Source organism: Apis cerana, linkage group LG11, assembly GCF_029169275.1.
Source record: "Apis cerana isolate GH-2021 linkage group LG11, AcerK_1.0, whole genome shotgun sequence".
Taxonomy (NCBI): Eukaryota; Metazoa; Arthropoda; class Insecta; order Hymenoptera; family Apidae; genus Apis; species Apis cerana.
The window spans coordinates 7,364,709-7,384,422 of record NC_083862.1 but is presented as its reverse complement, the minus strand read 5'-3'; the positions used below and the strand labels follow the sequence as shown (position 1 = coordinate 7,384,422).

The 19,714-nt window shown below is 35.8% G+C and overlaps 1 protein-coding gene across 8 annotated transcripts in view; it reads left to right on the top strand.

Moving 5' to 3' along the window:
- The window catches only part of LOC108000131 (zinc finger homeobox protein 4), a 420,790-nt gene that overhangs the window by 78,258 nt on the left and 322,818 nt on the right, over positions 1-19,714 (top strand). For 6 of the 8 annotated variants that reach the window (XM_062081638.1, XM_062081639.1, XM_062081643.1 and 3 more), the window contains one exon: positions 10,834-10,886. The exons of the other annotated variants lie outside the window; for them this stretch is intronic. The gene's annotated coding sequence lies outside the window, so the exon portion shown is untranslated. The remainder of the gene's footprint in view (positions 1-10,833; positions 10,887-19,714) is intronic. 8 annotated transcript variants of the gene reach the window in all.

The following is a 19,714-nucleotide window of genomic DNA, read 5'->3' as shown; positions in this document are numbered from 1 at the left end:
GCGCGCGCGATATCCACCGGTTGGGAGGAGCGAAGTGAGAACGTGCACCGAAGATACGATACGATCGGCAAGAGGACTCGCTTTGCGAACCCACGAGATTTCAAGAGTAAGAGATTATTCGTTGATAGATGGATGATAAACGTGCGGTGCGTAAGAGTAGTAAGAGGAAGGTGGATCTTTTGACGATATTTTCACCAGAGAGATGGTGAGGTATGGAAGGAACGAAGTCGCTTGTGATTTTTGTAGATGTAAATTTCTTTCGTTTCGTTTCCTTTTCGTTTCGAGTATTTTTAGCAGGTAGAAACGAAAGTCGAGGTAAATAGGAAATATTTTTATCTTCTACGTTGTAGAGTTGGTATTCGTGGCTTGTATCTGTGTGTTGGAGGCTTGTCGGCATATGATAGGAAGTTGGTGATCTGGGTGGCCGTTAACCTTGACCAAGTAGATACGTTTCGGTGAATCTTTTATGGTTCTTTATTTATTTATCCATTTGGGTTGTACTATTATTGAGACAATAATGTATTTAAATGTTAATTATTCATGGAATAATATTAGTCTCGGTATTTTTGTTGTTTTTATTTTTAAGATTGGTGAACTTTGATCAAAGATATATTTTTTTGAATATTTTATAATTTTCATATCAAGAAAGATTTTAAAATTCTTTATTTGTCTTTGCAGCTATTGCGAGAACAACCATTCGAATGTTAATAATTTTTTGAATAGTTATTGGCCTTCTCAAATAAAAGAACTTTTTAAAATCTTAAATGTAACGAATCTTAAAATACAAATACTTTTATATTCTCTTTATTTAGATATTGTTTAAAAACAATTTATTATCTTTAAACTTTTTCGAATTATTACGATCTTTATTATTTGATTATTAATAACGATTCGTACAATTATGTTCCAATATTATTATCATCAATTTTATTAACATTTATGGTAAAAATTATTCGTTGACAATAATGAACAACAATTCGAAATTTTAATAGCCACTATCAATCCATCAAATTCAGACTCTTAATATCCAATATCTTCTAATATCTTCAACAAATTTCCCAGAAAAGATTCCACGACGTAATTACGAATCAACATAATTCATCGATAATTTACATCTTCACGTCCACATTCACACTCTCCATATTTCATCCTTCGATCAAATCGCAATTTCTCTTCTCTCAAAAATAGGAAGATATCTTAATAGCGATCAAATAAGAATGATCATCACGTATGTAAATATGACGTACAAAATTTAAGGTCACACACGATCAAACAATTATTCGTGATATCTGTGATTGACTGGGAGATTAACACGATCCCATCGATCATCAATCACTAACATTCCCTAACCGTTACTCGGAACGGAAGATAGTTCCGGCATCCAAGCAGCGTGAAGTCAGCCACGGAATTGCCTTGCCAACCTTGAACTAATAAGTCTCCCTGCAACGACGTCGCGGCGCTCCTAGCAGAGTTTTAGCGAGAAAACATTCGAAGGTGGGGAAGGTTCTGATCGCTTTATGGACACACCGACTCGGGAGAGTCGTAAAAATGCGGCGATTTCGGTACCAGGTTACGAAATCCTTGGATAGCATAAATCTCTCGGCTTCTTTCGAAGGGAATTAGCGGTGTAATTATCGATATTTATTGGAACCGTTCATCTATAAATCTCTGGCGCTGCTGTTAATTGCCGTTCATTAGGATTGACAATTTTTTTTTCTTTTTTTTTTTTGCCTTTCTTTTTTTTGTTTTTTTACGTCCTTTCTTTTCAAATGTTCGATCTACTTGTTTGTAGATCTTCTTTTTGAAAGGTGAAAAAGTATTTTTTTCTTTGTCGATTCTTTTTCATTAAAATTATGAATGTTTCGATTATTATTGAAAAATGACAATTCGAAATTAATATTTTTTGAATTGCTAAGGAATCGAAGAAAGGGAAATTTGTTTTTTGAGTATTTAAGATAATTATTTTAATTATTTTACATTTGGAAAAAAGAAATGATAACTTCGATTTTTAGAATATGGATTATTATTTTTTCAAATAAGTGGGACAGTATTAAAAATTTCAAATTATTGAAATATATCACACAATGAAAAGAAAAATAAATTCAAGGTATAACCTATTTTAATTCATTAATAGTTCTGAGGAATGTGTTATTTTTCAAAGCGTCATAAATAAATATAATAATTTGAAATAATTGTAACTTATAGAGATCTTCAAGTTGAATACTCTAAAAATTATTCTTCGTGTTAGATATTCAAGTTAAAGTAGTTCAATTTTATCAGAATAGTCAAAATTAAAATAATTTTCCACACATATATATATATATATATAGTTTATGTTCAATACACAGATCAAATTGCAGAATTCTAGAAAGTACAATTATTAACGTTTGTGTAAGATTTTTTAAACAAGTTTTACAACATAAGATTAATAATTTACGATATTAATAATATATATTCGATCGAGGTATTTTATTTATTCATGGAATAAGATTGAAATGTCATACGAAGGATGCGGAGAATGATAATAATTGTTGCTTTTTTATCGCTTCAATTACATCATCTTACCTTGCTCTTTAAATTAGAAATCAATTCAAACTTCTTATTCGCATTTCTTGCAATTGAACTTGTGATTAAAGTAGTATTCGTGCAATCTAATCGCTAATATGACGTAACCGTTACATCTTTTCTTTCTTTATTCTCTACAATTATCTCAACTTGTATTCTAGGGAATGCATTCTCAAAATGTTCCCTCTTCAATAAGATAAATAATAAGATAATAACATTTAATGATATAGAATAAATTTTCAATAACGATCCATAATGAAAATTTTAAATTAATATAATGATATTAAATAATATCTGAATAACATCTAAAACTTATTGAAATAAATATTATTTTATATTAAAAATAATTACCAATTGAATATAAATCGTATCAAATTATAACAACGCATATTCAAACAATTAAATTAAATGACACTATTAAACAAATCACACAGAAATTAAGAAACAATCAGATTAATAAGATCCAAAGAACATTTGAAACATTGAAAAGAAACATCGGAAACCAATGAATCGGACGTATATTCCCTCGAATTAAACAATTTCAACCACTCGTCGGTTCATTAATTCATCATTCGTCCGGAGCGGTCGTGCCAGCTACCAAAAACTATGGCGAGAAAGTATTCTATCAATCTTGTTACGAGTTTCCGCCGGCGTAGCGCGGCGGCAGTGTTTAAAAGAACGAATTCCAACCGGCCATTAGAGACGCGCGTTCCGTGACGGGCGTCGATTCGGTGGTAATTACACAGTCACCGTTGGGGGGGATGGAGGAGAGGAAGGAAAGAGAGAGAAGGGAAGGGGGGAGGAATAAAAGAAAAAAGAAATAAATAAAAAAACGATAGAGGATACGTGATTAATCGACGATCAATTAAATGTCGCGGCCGGAGACGAGCGTCCATTGCGTCACGCGATGGATGTTAATTGGTTATTAAAAGAGATGGGATCGAGTGTGTCGCGAGTGTGGGTTTTAATCTGATCGAGAAAGTTCGAGTGGGTCGTGAAAAATAATTTTGGAGGAAAAATAAAAAAATTAAATTTTTCTTTTGGTCATTACGATTAATTAATCAATAATAATTTTTATTTTTCTTGGGGTAATTTTGATTTTTTGTATCTTGATATAATAATATCGATGTTTTGTTCCAAAGATTTTACAATTATACTTTCCATCCAAGATTTTGAGAACAGTTAATTACAGTGATGATTGGTATACAGTGAGCACTGCACGTTGTCATCTTTAGTAACGAAATGATTAACAACAATTCACGCATTGATCGTGCGTTGAATTACTTATCATCTCGATATTTGCATTTCAATCTTAGGCTCTTTTTTTAACTCTTTCTTATCGTGAGAAATAATTAATCACGTTTCAATTTTTTTACAGAAATAATATTTCTACAAAATAATACCTTCAATTTTCTTATTAAATAATTTTATGATTGCGTGAATGAAATATATATGTATTTTTAAACATTGTATACACATTCTGAGACACGTGGATAATTAATTTCCTCCCCGATTAATTACCCCAAAGAATTATTTATTTCTCAATTAATTCTCAATTATTTCACAATCAACGTTCCACTATGCTTCATACAAAGAGTTATAGTTCACTCGTGCACGAACACTTTCACAAGTAATCGTATCTCGTGACGTAGCAAAACACTAAGAAATTTATTAAAAATCCATAGAATCGATATAGGAACGATAGATCGACGGTAACAAGTAGTAACAAGAATTCCCCAATAAGATTCTCCAACGGAGAGGCTACACCAAAAGTTTGATCTAAAAATATCCTTAGACTTCGATCAGCATCGAATCCGTGCTGCGTGGGTAGTTATACCCTTTGCAATTTCACTTATCCTAAAATTAAACCAATCACGGGACCGCGATTCTTTTTTTTCTCTTTTCACCAACACCTTGTTTCTTCGAGAAAGAGAGAGAGAGAGAAAGAAAAAGAAAAAAATTGGTGTAGCCATCTCGAACGTCCCTGCCGCCTAAATATTCGTCTCCTCGCCTCTCAGGCTACGTGATTATTTTTACAAATACGCGGCGCCACGAAAATTTCCACGAGGCTCGAGCCGTTCCCTCTAACGGGGCCGAGACCTCGAAGGCCTGCCTGCGATGGATCATTAGTCCTTTTCAGGAGACAAAGAGACCCCGCGAAACAAGCGACGGCCATGCGATACGTTGAGAAACACGTCGTTTTATTCGTTGCATGGCGGGAAAGAAAACGCGCGGCACTCCTCTTCTCGAGCCCGCGTCGATCATTTTCAGCGATCCACGATCGATCTCCGGCTACACGGCTGCCGTGCGAGCCGAGCTACGCCGCGCGATAATTACGATAAAACCGGCGCCGGCAAAGCGGAGTTAATTATTCAGTGGCGTGCGTGTGCCCACGTCAACTGTGTCCCACAAAGGGAAATGCCTCGAGGCGGTTGCCCTTCGATTCTGGATTTCGATGGAACAGCTCGCTTTTTAGACTTTCACTTCTTTCGAGTTGATTTAGGATTTTTTTTTTTTTTTGATTTTTGGTGTGTATATGTTTGGTTATATTTTGGTAAGGATCGAGGATGAAGATTGGAAGAATCGAGTTTTCTGTTTAATTTGGATTTTTGATTGACACTTGTAATTTTTTTGTACGAATTTCTGAGAATTTGTAGCGGGATAAGGATTTCGAGAGTTTCTCGTTTATTTTGTGTTAATTCGCGTGTTCAAATTTTGTGTATTGGAAATTTTTGGCAAATTATAATAGGAATTATTTTATTATGTTATATTTACTTTGGATATTGGATTTCGATGAGAAAAGAATTTCGAGAATCTTTCATTTCTTTTGAATTATTTGTCGAGAGATGAGATTTTAGATTTTTGGCATGCAGCAATGCGTCGATATTTTTAGTAAATATGATTTTGCGATAAAAAAGAAATTGGTTATTTTTATAAAAAGCCGTGGAAGAATGTGCCTTTCGAGAATATTTTATTTATTTTCTCAAATCGTTGAGAGATGAGTATTTCAATTAGATGAAGTAACTTTTGATGAGAAAGAAATTATTAATAAAAATTATAAATATGTTAAATAAAATAATTTTGAATTAAAATTTTTATAGAAAACCAATTTTTTGAATTATCAAAAGATATGTGTTTCACATTTTTTGCATCGATTAACTGTTTCTTACCAAAATTAATATTTTCCAATAATAATTTAGAAATAATATCTTTTCATCATGTTCTTAAATATTTTAAAAATATCAATCGTCAGATATCTGAAGAAATCTTTTATATTTTTTATTTTTCTAAAAATAGGCTTTATTATCTATTTTTAAAAAATTTATATATATATATTATACATATATGTATTTCAATTAAATTCAACATATATATGTTTCTTTCAGTATTATATTTAATTATTTCTTTTATACACAAGACACACAATCGATCGATAAAAATTAATTATCATAATCTTCCTCTGTTTTCTATATGTAAATACAATTTTAATGATTCTAATGCGATTAGAAAGATGAATTTAATTAATTAAAATATTTATCTTTCATAAAAAGGATATTTTATTTTTATGTATACTCTCATATTACAAATTATATTTTTTTCTAATTATTATTGAAAATATTATTGAAAATAGCTAAAATATAAAATGCTGAAAAGTAATTTCGTCGATCGTTAAATATTCAAAATACGAAATTGTAACTTGAAATTCGTCGTCAATATCGACAACAGATGTCAATTGAAATTGGAAAGAAATATTATCGAAAAAGAATGAGTAATTTCACGAAATCTCACATAATTTCGACAACAATGGCCGATCCAGTGTTTTCACTGTTATTATTTTTGGCATAAACCACGACCGCGTAATAATAGCATATTCGTAGCTTTGCGAATTTATTTGTCCCTGATATTTTTCTTGGTACAGTTCGCGCAAGTGGGACGCGCGTTTTTCTTTAAACTTCCACGGTGGAATGAAAATAAACGCCACGCTTTTGCGTCTAATTGTTTTCAACGCTTAGCCCAAGCTTCTTCCGCGCCATTTGTCTTTCACGCGAGTGTTGGACGTTATAGAAAACTTGGATGCTCGGAATTTGCGGAATTTATGGAATTTGCATTATGTGCTGCAACCACTTTAGAGTTGCTTCGGTTTATCTTAATTATCCATGAAAAAAGTACAACGATTGAAATATGGTAATATCGAATATATTTAAAATATCTACCTAATGTTAAAATCTATATAAACGAATCTAGAAATAATATAATTCTACCACTTTCTCTTCACACGTTTTACCTTAATATTCTACTAAAAGTATAAATTCGCTAATAAAAACGAAACTTTTTAATACATGGTGCATTTTGCAATCTCGTATCAAACGAAGAAATTACAAAACCCTTTATAACAATTAATAAAATTGAATTAAGGAGAAGAATTTTCTTCAACAAGATACAATTATTTTTATCATTAAGGAAGAATTTTTTAAGAAACAACAAAAAGGAAGCATAAAGATTCATTCCCTTAACTCCACGATCACCGATCTCCCCTTCGTACGATCAATCAAACAGAGCCACGCTCCACGCTCCAAAACCCTCCAAATCTCGTTAAAGCCTTACATCGGCCTATCGCGCTCTAAAATTCGCGTACCTTACAAGAGAACATCTTGTCCACCCTTTGAAAACAATGTCCTGGCCGAGCAAGCCTGTCCTGTCCTTCCACGTGCGCCAATAAAAAGCCGCGCGACCGACATGTTAGTAGCAACGCTTTTATTACCGCCTTTACGACGCTTTCCGTGGCCCTCTCTGATCCACCACGCTTGAAAAAAAAAAGGAAAAAAAACGCTTCGTACCGGAATTTCGACCACCCCCTCCCTCCTCCCCCACACCACCCACCCGGGCATATTTTATTTACGATGTCCTGCATTATCATCGGTCGGAACGCGCGCGCCATTGTGGGGTCCTCTACGTGCGCGCGTTATTGCTCGGAGAAAGAGAAAGAGAAAGAGAGAGAGAAGAAATTTATGCGTGGGCGAAACGAGCAACCGAACCGCACAAAGTGGACGTATCTCGCCTCGCCTCGAATTAATAAACAGCAACAAATGACCGCCTACGTCCGCCCCTTTCTCCGTCGCCGATTTCATCGTTCTGGTAGTCGATCCGTAAAAGATCCTCCCTCCCCTCCTCCTCCTCCTCCTTCACCGCCATCTCGCTTCCGCGACTTTACCTCGGTGTTTCTATCTCTCTCCTATTCTCTTTCCTTTTCCCTCTCGCTGAGAACAGAGAGAGAGAGAGAGTCGAGAGAACCTCCTTTTCCGTCATTCTAGCGCCTTCTTCTCGGCTCTTACCCGATCCTGGACCGCCCGCGGTGACCCTCCGTGTGGAGGCCCCCGAGGCCCCCGTGGATCATTCGCGCGACCATCGTTACCGATCGCTGGATTTGTCGTTACGTTCACCTCTGTTTCTATTTTCGGTGGGATGTTCAGGGGGAGGGAGAGGGAGATTGGGAATAGAGGATTCGGGATTCGAGGAAGGATTCGTTATGCAATTCGAGAGAGAGTTTCAATTTTCAGGATTTATTTGGAAATTTATTTGGGAGTGGTTGCATAAGTTGTGGAATTTAGGGTGATTTTTGAGCGTTTCTTTTTTTTTTCTTCTTTTGGAATAATTTATGGAAATTTTGGAATTTGGGAATTATTTACGAGCAAATTTAAAATTTATTGTGATATAATTCTCTTTTCACGATTTGGTATACGTACGATTTTGAATATTAGGTAAACGTGTTCTGAAAGATACAAACGTTTGAGATTGAACGAATGAATTTATTGTATAAATCTTCCACTTCCTTTTGAACAGGAAATAGAACAAGAAGCTTTCCAAATCAGCGAAGAATTAATAACCTGGATTCGAATATAATTCGAACGTACATTTGAAATCGTCTACGATTCTCAACATTAATTAAAATTTCCACCAATAACGCGATATAATACAATCTCAGTCGTCTGGAACTCGACGTCAAATACTCGAGAATCTCAAACTTGAGATATAACGCCTCTCAACGGCGAAACATTCCACCGATCCCAAATAAAATAACCCGTTCTACATATTCGATAACAGCGAAACGCAAACATCTGAGACGAGAGGCATCCCAGGAACGAATTACCTGTTCTACATCGTGCGTACCTACGTGTCTCGTATCTGACAAATTAATATCTCTCGTGGAGGAACGCGGCACCGTAGCCTCTATTATCAGCGTTTCGATCGAGCACCGTCGAATTAATTTCGGTAGCACCTGTATCGATTATAAACCCGTGCTCTTTTTCTCCGTCTGCCCGTTGCCACGCTCGGGGGCAACATTAAAAATAACCGCGTGTATACCGGCCCCTCGCGCAACCAGCCACCCACGTACAACCCGGTCTCACGTTACGATCCCGTATCTCTTTTAACACGGTGGGGGTATTGTGCGGAATTTTTCGAATTTTCAACTAGCGACGTCGCTTTTGACGAAAATAACCGCCTCTCCTTTCCTCCTCGCCTCTCGCTTCCTCGCTCGTCTTTCGCTGAACCCCAACAAGTGGCGCTCAAATCGCCAATTTATTAACCCGAAAAACAGAGAAACCGAGCGACTTGCTTTGAGATATCGATTCGTGATCGGTCAGATATTCATTTCGCGAAAAATTGTTGAACGCTCCTGCTGCTACTAATGGCAGAAAAAGGGGGGAAAAATGAAAATACGAAAGGAGGGAAGATAATCGAGCCATTCCAAACGGAGACGATATATAACGAGATCGGTGCCTGGAGGTTGCTTCCATACCCGCGGAGAAGACGTCGATGGTTATTATGAGCAACACCATGGGGAGAGCCGGTAATATACACTGCGCGTTGCTGTAGGTCCGCCGCCTCTCTCCTCACGCACTCCTCCGGATGGTGGACACTCTCCTAACGGGTGTAAAAAATGATTCTCGCGGCGAAAGACACGTAAATTTATGAACGCACCCGAGGCCCCTCCCTCTCGGACGGCATTGTCGCGCCAACAATTAATTAATGTCGCTTTAATTGCACTCTCCACGGCCACACTCCTCCACACTCCCCTTTCGCCCGTTGGACACGGTTGTTCGCGGCTGTTACCTTTCGGGCCCCAACGCTGGAGGCATGGAGGAGTGCAACGGCCCCCCTCTTTTGTCTTTGCTGCACGCTTCGGTCCAACGAAATTATGCCGATCCGGCCCTGTGTGTGCGCGCGTGCTGTTGTTCGTCGTATTGTCGCTCCCCTTGGTAGGATAGCCCAAGGTGAACGGTTTTCGAGGATCGGGACCCCCATTGTCTCCGACCGCTTTGTGAACCGGTGGTGGTGGTGTTTGCTGACGTGGGACGCGGCCTATTGTCGGGCTGATTGATAATTGTTTTTTTAATTAGATCCCTCGGGGAAGGTCGCTCGTTTGCGACTCGGATGAATCGTTCCCGGTGACGCGTGTCGGATGATGCGTGGAGGACGTGCAACTTTGCAGGTTTTTGGAAACTTTTGGAACGAATGGATTTCGAAAGTAGGATAAATTATGTTTTTTTATTCGCAACGACATTTAGATTAAACGAACAGCTCACGATGTAACACTCTTGACGATATAATGCTACGTAAAGATATTATGTTTTCTTAAATTTTTAACCGATCCGTACAGAAAAGCGTGTGAAGCAAAGAGGAATACAGCGTTTCATTAAAATCCATTATTTTAACGTCTTGTATTTCAACTATTCTTAATAATAACCTAACGAAGTAATATCGTATTGAAAGAAATGACAGTGCTTCAAGTGTATCAAAATGTATCACCTAACAAGATATTATCATTCTTCAAAAAAAATCTCCAGAATTTAACAACCAAATTCAGATCGATCAGAAACGCTCATTCACGCAATCCCATCCCGTTAAAAATTCCATTGGCAAAGCACACGCCAAAAGTACTCGAACCAAATTACACACCATTCTAACGACAACGTCTCGTCACCCGAAAGATTATCCAAGGAACAACTCGAAGGATGATCGTTCCTCGCCTGCAGCAAGCAAATTTCCTCCTCCAATTTTTTCCCCTCCCGTTATCACGGCCCAGGATCTGCTGGATGATCGGCGATCTTTAAGCTTTTGGACCATCACGATCTCACTCGTGGATTCACACCTGCGCGATACGAGCATTAACCGTTCGCTCGTTCGTTCGTTATGTTTTTCTTCTTTTTTCCCCCCCTCCTATGCGTGCACGTGTGCTCAACATACGCTCGTATCTTTCTGTTGCAGGGGAACGGAACGTAGGGGAACGGAAGGAGCGTAGATGAGTTCTGCTGTCCCCGGTAAGTCGTGAACAGGGAATGTAAAGAGCGTATAAAATGTCTCGCGATACTTATTACGCGGCTGGCATTGTCGTAACCGAGCGCGCTGACCGAGAAGTTCCATTTAACCACCGGGTCCATGCCTTTATAAATGTCACAGGGTGACGTTAGATTACCCTTTTCGGTGCTGCGTTTCTGAGATTGTTCCGAGATTGTCGGGAGATTCGTGTCGAGGTTAATTTTAAATGAGTAATTAATTTGAAATTGGGAATAATCGAAATTGAAATAAAAAGAAGATTTGCGAGGAAAAAATTTTTCTTATTAATCGATTTATTTATTAAAACGAATGCAGTTCTTTATCATTTCAAATGACGTTAATTAAGTTTCCGCAACGAATTTTCTGCACGCATACTCTTCTTTCGTCGATCAATTTAATTATTTCTATAAATCGATATCAGTTCCCTGAAAAGTAGATTGATTAGCGAAATAATAATACATAACAAGTAGTTCGATAAGTATTCTAAGAAAAGCTTTTAATAAAGCTTGTAATAATTATTTTATGACTTTCTTCCAGATTGTTTCGATAAGAATGACACGTAGAATTAATGATATTGTTTTTTGGAATGCTGCTAAATGCACTATAGTTATGCGTTTTCTACGCCTACGTATTATAATGTATCGCGCTAGAAAGGCGGACTTTAAGATACGTGCAAATGAATTTTTTATTTGAATAAATTATTTTGAAGACAGGAATTACTTTACATACTGCGCAAATTTCAATATTATATATTACAATAACTATTAGTTTCCTTGCGAATAGAAAATTAAATAATTTGAGAGAAAAATTTGATAAGCCAAAATTGGTTGAGTTATTCCCTTAACCATGATATGTTGCTAATCAACTAAATACTTTAATTCTTGTTGGAACAGCAATAATTATTGTTGCTGAAGTAAAATAAACTCGTGTATCAACGTCTGATCCAACAGTAAATATATGATGAGCTCAAACAATAAATCCTAAGAATCCAATTCCTAATATTGCATAAATTATTCCTAAATTTCCAAAAATTTCTTTTTTACCTCTTTCATTTATTACAATATGAGAGATTAATCCAGGTAAAATTAAAATATAAACTTCAGGATGACCAAAAAATCAAAATAAATGTTGATATAACTCGATATTTCTTTTTAGTTATTATCGAGTGTAATCGAATTGATTTATTCATTTATTAATATTCTCAAACTTTCCAATAATTGAACATCATCGTCACCGTGAAAAACCTAACCTATAAAACTCCTGCTCCAATCTCAAATCTCAAAAACACGAGAATCTCGAACTACCTCGTTCAAAAATCCGTCAAACTTTAAATTCGCCAAATCAGACCAGATCTTTTCCCAAGACGACGACCCAAAACCTGTCACCCACCAAGCGAGACAAGCCTGGAACCAAGAAATACAGATACGCGATACGGGAGGATGTGGGAGAACGGACGGAAAATACCTCAACTCGGCGGCAAGGAGTCGAGGAGAGGGGAGGAGAGGGGCAGGACTACCTCTTCTTCCCCATAAATACGGATTTAGTCGCGCGGTTTACGAGCGAAAACGTGTCGAGGCTCGCGAGGCGCTGGCCGCGCCTAAATTATTAAAGTCGTAAACGATCGAAATCGTCGTTAAGAGGCGCGCGAAGAAACCCATCCCGTCGTTCCCTCCACGATCATTTTTTTCCCCTCCCCCCCGTGATTTCATTGTGTCCGAACGTTTCCCCCGTTTCGCGTCGCGGACGACAATAAACGGGCTTACCCCCGTTCGGATGCGCCTCCCCTCCCCCTCCTGCCCCGAGGCCGAGCCTGTTCCATCGCGACGGATCGCGTGGAAGCGTAGATCAGGCTAGGAAGGAAGGTTATTGGCACCGGTAATCTCGAATGGCGCGAGTAATATCGCTCGATGAGTTGTTAACGCGAGGCGTTACGCGAGGTGAAATATATTCCTACGTCGAAAACGCGCGCGAGTTGAGGTCGCTTTTGTCAGCTGGAGAGAGAGAGAGAGAGAGTTTTCTGTTGTTAGTCATTCGTGGTGGGTGTTATTTGGGGTGTAGTAGGGGAAATCTGGTTTTTTTTTAATGAGAAATTGAAGACGACGCGAGAGTTTTAAGTTTTAAGCTTCGGTTTAGAAGAAAATAGACGAATAGGTACGCGAGTAACAAATAATAAGGAATATTGTTAGGAAGAAATGGCTTTGTGATTTCACGATGATTCGACGATAAAATAGAACAAATCGTAGAAATTCGTATAATATAACGTTTATGCAGCGTTATAAATTCTGTCTGCTTTGACTCGGTAACTCCTTAATATTATGGATACTTTAAAGCGGAATGCTATTACGCGCAGATTTAGTTCATGGAATATGGAATACACAACGATCTTGAAATTACTATAATTATCTTCTTAGCTTTCGAACGTGATCCACTTTTTTTATCTCTTTATTTTCGAACGATTAATTTAGAAGGATGAGTAGCATTCTATTCAAAGTAAAATTTTAGAATGGAAAAAGGAAACACTTTCTCGTATTACGTGTATAAAAATATAAAACGGTTTTTCTTCTTAAAAATTAACATTTTAAGATAAACGTCTAATAATGCATATTAATTTGATCAAATAATAATATTATATTGAGTATATAGATAAGCGATACAATTTATAGATTATAAAGCTCTTTTTAAAATTGCATATTTTACTTGGCACGTGACTTGGCACTTTTTAAATTTATTTGTAACAATTAATTTGTTTTATCCTCAAACTTATCGCTGTTACGTAAGAAAACTTGTTTTCTAACTTATGACTTGAGAAAATTCACCAGATAATTACACTCATTAATTCAATTGTACCATCTCCTCCAATCCCATACAAATCGTTCGACAAAACGAATCATATCTCGAAGGATTAAAGTCTTATAAGCAGTAATCGATAAATGGACGAGTGAAAAAAGATTACGAAACTTAATAATAACCGATTATTATTCCATTTCTTCTGCATTACACACACCATAATTCTCTATTCTTCTTGACCACTCCCTCTCCGTTCCTCGATGTCTCCTTATTTAATTCATTAATTCGAGCCTCAAGGAAACAAGTGCATCGTTTCTCAGAAATAAATATCCCCTTACAATGTCGCCGTAATGAAAGCAATTTCGTACAATCTTGTACGTAATTCGTGTAATTTTCTGGCTGTGCGATTTTTCCTTTTCCTTCTCTCCTCTTCTTTTTTTCCCCCCTTTTTTCTTTCTTTGTTTTTTTTTTTTTTCCCTCGCTCGTGAAATTTAGAGCACCGTTTATGGAAATTAAGAGGATTAAGGTTGCCACAGTGGAACAGTTAATGATCTCGACAGCTACTCGCGTTTTTTGCACGCCGATAAGATTTTAATCGCGTTGATCCTCTAGTAGGAAAACGAGCAAAACGTTTCGAGCCTCTTCTACTAATTAACATCGTGCCGCGTGTAATTTTCTCGCTCGGTTCGAAATACCGACTGTATGAAAATAGCGGTTAGCACGGTTAATTGATCGATGGAATTCGTGAAAAATCAGGGCAGAGGCGTATGTAAATACAGGTTCGGGGGATAAGCATTTAGCAATAATTGACGAAATTTTCTCCTTGATTTCGCTTTCTTGAGAAAATGTACGCTTTCTTAAATGTACAATCTTTATTTCAATCAGAAGTTTCGAATTAATATACGTATATTTTTAAAGAATAATAATTTCCAAAAAATAGTAGTAGTTTTATTTTATATATTAATAATTTGTTTCTTTTTAATTTTATTTATAAGAGGAGGAAATTCTCATTTCAGAAGAATTGTACAAAGTCCATTGAAACTTTTAGCTGTACAGAATTCTTGCTACTTGCATTCTGACTGATTTATAATAATATTCAATGTATGAAAAATATGTTATTATAGAATGTTATTATAAATAAAATGAATATTTTATATTTTGGCCAAGTAGTTTTGCTTGATTCAGTAAGTTTAGAAGAAAAAATAATTTTTCGATTATAAATCAAATAAGCGATGTCGAGGAAGAATGAGGTATTGGAAACGTTATAACCTCCGCGTGTAGTATTATTAGCCAAACGTAGGTAGCACACTTAATATATTCTGTCTATCTGATCGAAACGCTTTAATTGCGTGGCGATTATCTGCCATTATCGAGTGACTAATGCCAGTTTTGTTGCTTAAAACGCCAATTTACGTAATCAACTTGGAGTCGAACGTTCATTAGAGACGGAAGTTAATAATGACGGAAAAGGAACGGGCAAATTTAGACAGGACAAGTATAATTATCGTGTTAATGAAGCGTACTCTGCTCAATGTAGAAAGAGGATTTACAATTTTATAAATAAAATTCAATTATTTCGAAAAGAAAGCGTTCGTCATCAAATTAATCATTTTTTAATATCAGTTTTTAAATTAAAAAATGCAATTGTATTTATTTAAACGAATATTGCAAACTGAAGAATCTATTAAAGAATTTAACGCACGATTCTTCTTTCTAGATAATAATGATAATTGACAGTTTAGTTAGTTGCGTTTGTTTTTTTGAAACCGATTGTTAGATCCAAGATCAATGTCGGAATTCGATGAAGCACATTGATCACTCATTCGAACGTTTTTATTTCGGATGATCGCGCGAATGACCTGGCCAGAAACTAATCTATCATCCCTCCGCATTGCCGATCGATCACGTCAAACGGCGCGGTTTTGAAAGTTTGCACTGAAACTTGGATAAAATGTTCCCTCGTGATAACGATCTTATACGGGAGAAATAAATCATCCGATTAATGTAGTTTAATTGTTGTAAACGAGATTATATAGAAATCGTGCTTTGCATTAATCGATAAGTAAATTTTTTTTCTATAAAATTATTTACAAAGAAAATTAAATAGTGATATAAAAATTATAGTAGAATTTCATCAATGTTTGTTGATATTCACGAAAAATCGATCGTTTATACAAGATAGATTAAAATGCTAGATATTTTGTTAATTTTGTAAATGCTGAAGATTGAGAAACAGATGAATTGAATTACAAATGAACGTAGAAAAGAAATGTTTAACGTTTGTTAAATCGTAGCTTAATATCTATGCTTCAATCTTCTTTTTTTTTTCCAAACGTAAAAGAATAATGAAAATTAATGATACACGTATATGTAATTATTCGAAACAATCATTCTCATCGTTCTTATCTCATATCGTCAGTGGAATGATTTCTGAAAACACTCGACTGTCGTCAAATAGCTAAGATATTATCTCTCAACCGGAAAACTCTAATTTATTGATTATAATACATTGCAAAAATTTATAACAAAATCTTCGAGATCGGGTAAAATCTACGTGCACCTATTTATTAAATTCCCCTGTATATTCAATCCTCCTTTTCTTTTTTTTTTCCTTTTTTAATCCTTCTCCATGTTTTGCCAATCATTATATATAAATGATTAAACATTAAATCATACAAACATCTCGTTAATATTCATAATTACCCACGATTATATTCTCGTAATTCCTTGAAATTGTTTATTAAAATCCAAGGATAACAATACACGTTCACTCCATATACAATTAAACTGTGCACTCGCATACTCGTTGATCGAGAGACAATTTACTCTATTTTCCCTCCCCAATGTGCCAGCCATTGAATCAATTTATCCCTACTTCTCTCTCTCTTTTTCTCTCTCTCTTACACCCCTACTCTATATTTACATAAAAAAGGAAAGGAAAGGAAAACAAAAATTTCGATCCTGCCCACACAATTATCTTAATAGCGCGAAAATAAAAGCTCGTAATGGCGTCAATTAAAAGACGCAAGGATTTCACGAGGACGCGAAAGGCGAGGGAATATTCAAAAATCGTGATGGGGGAAAGGTATGGATATGTATTGGAAGAAGAAAGAAGTTGATCGGGTATATATTATAATCTCAATGGTTATTAAGACAAAATTATCATACAAATTACAGTTATCATGCAAATCGTGGAGGAAAGCGGAAATTGAATTTTTATCGTGAACCGTGTTACTGACAAATTAGTTATGGTTTCACGTTTTACGCGCTCGATATTCGCGCCACGGCTGTCAATGAAATTTTACACGCGCGCGTGTAAACAGTGCTCACTGATGAGTTTCGAGTGTACGAGTTGAGATGCGGGATATTCAATTGGGAATCGGTTGAATAAATTGTATCCGAACGAATTTTCACTTTTTAATAACTTTTTGTATGCAAAACGTTATCGATTTAATTAACGCGTCGTATATTTTATATTTTCTGTGTATATGTGTGTGTGTGTGTCGTTGATCGTGATTGAAATTTCGAAGAAATTGTAGAAATAATATAGAATCGATTAAATATATATCCGAAAAAATTATCAATAAAATTTTCTTCGAAGAAGTGCATAAGAAGTCCAACGAAGTGTTCTATTTTAACGTACAATTGATTAAATGTTTGAAAGGATCCTCGATAAAAAATAAAAGTCGAAAGGATTTTATTATCAAAATTTTTATTGTTATCAATTATTCGATATAGGATAAAGAAGATATCTTAAACTTTTGATTTCTCTTTATCCCTATCAAATCAATTATTGTTGATTATTTCTTCGCTTCACGGATCATTCTCTTAATTGAGAATGATTAAAAGATTGTCTTAATGAGCGAGGTTTAACGAATACGATGAAATCCAGTTTAATTCTATTAGCCAGACAAGTTTACTTAACCTTGCCATTCTTACCGTCTCTTTGGAATGAAAAGTAGTTCAATTATATATAAAATGTCCTCGTGTCATGTGATAAAATCTTGAATTATGCAAATGAAATTATAAATCGGATACGTTATAAATTTCGAATTTATTAAATTAATACGATATATTTTATGTATGTGCATACACTACCAATCTACTTTAACGTTAATTTTAGAAATTCCTCGAACAAACAATAACGCAGCATATAATTTATAGATTTGCAACAGAATTAAAAATACGAATTTTTCTTTCATGCTCTCAAAAAAAAAAAAGTATTAAATAATTTAAAGGAGACACAAAATACAAAATAAATATAAATAAATATTAATTAATAGCCGCTGGTGTCATCTTCAATCTATAAACTAATGATCTATCATTCCTAGATTTAAATCCAATGCACCAAAAAAAAAAAGAGAGAGAGAGAAAAGAAAATAATTAAAATTTTCCCTGCTTGCAAACAACTGTCTATCGAATGTACAGATACAAAGCAAGGAAGAGTCGTGGGATCCGATAAAAAGCCGCGGCGCCGATACCGCGATATTAATCATTCATCGGCCGTATCGATCCCGGTGGAAAAGCACAAGTTTATGGATTTCCCCGTGCGAGCCTACACGGGGGTCTCTGCCACGTCTGAGATTAAAACCGTTTCTGGGAACGTTGCGCGGCTGGATTCGCCTTCGAGCCTCCTTGTCACGTATCGAAGATAGGTGGCACGCACTAGGTGGCTGACTACAAAGAAGTGAAATCGATTTGCAATTGAAATCGAGCCGCGCGCTCTACGTGGACGCGGGTCAACCGATCGTTGCACGGAACGATCGTTTCAATAAACCTGGACGGGGCTTCGATAACGGGCCGCGGTGAAGCAGGAAGAGGAACCTGAAATGCGTACGATTTTCTTTCGTGAAATCGAAATGAAATCGATTTTTATATCTATGATTATTCTTCTTCTTCTTTTTCTTCTTCTTCTTTTTTAAGATTCGGATTGAGATTTTCAGAAAGTTCGCGATTGATCGTACGAAAAATGGAAGTTTAGGGGTTGTTTCTTTTGTCGAGATTAAAATAAAGTTTCATATTGTTTCTTGAGTTCTTTCATTCTTATTCTTTGTTCCATGGAAATGAAATAATTTGTGTTTCATCAGTGATGTATCGAATGTTATAAAAAATATATATCAATAATTTGTTAATATCGTTATATATATATCTTATTAAAAAAATTTTCTTTTTCCCTACTCTGATCATTCGTGTGAATTTATACATTTGCATATTTACTCTTGTTATGTTACGGCTAAAAATAGTTAACATCTGTCGTCACATCGTTAGAAATGACTGTCATTGTAATTCCAGGAACACAGGATTCCTGTTTCGATGTATTTAGGTGGTCGAGGCTGGGGGCATTAATATTCACGAGAATGTAAATTTCTGTTTTCCGCGTTCTATTATTTGCAAGTGGATAGAAATGCGAAGGAAGAACGAAATTAAACCTAAGATAAAATTGGTCGCGTTAAAATTTAAAATGGAAACCTATTGGAATGCGAGGGAAACTCTAATTTCCGTTTAAATCGGTTAAAGGTATCCTTTCGACGAGAAAAGGAGAGATTAGAAAAGGAAAAAGAAGAGAGAGAAAAAAATAGAAACAGAGTTCGTGTAAAGGCTCTCTCTAATTTCTCCTACACGCACTTAGTCTTCGAAAACAGACACGTTGATCCTCGAATTAAGAGACTCGAGGGGTTGGAAAAGTTTGACCCCTTTGGAAGCGTCGAAGAAAAGTCTCTTCACCTTTTTCTCGCCGCGTTTTTTGCACAAATCAACGTGGTTCTTTAATTGCTTTTTGTACCGCTAATTGATCGCCAGACATTTCCACCATTCCTCGTCGATCCTGAAACAATCGATTCTTGAAATGGAACGTTCGTTCGGAATGATTTGATCGATAATCATTAATTCGTTTCCACGTAATTTTTACGAGTTTTTACAAGAATTATTTCAATTCTCTTTATACCCTATGGTTTTCCATATCGTTCAATTTCTTATATTTGATAATAACATTTTTAAATTAATTCGAACAACGATGATCACAGTC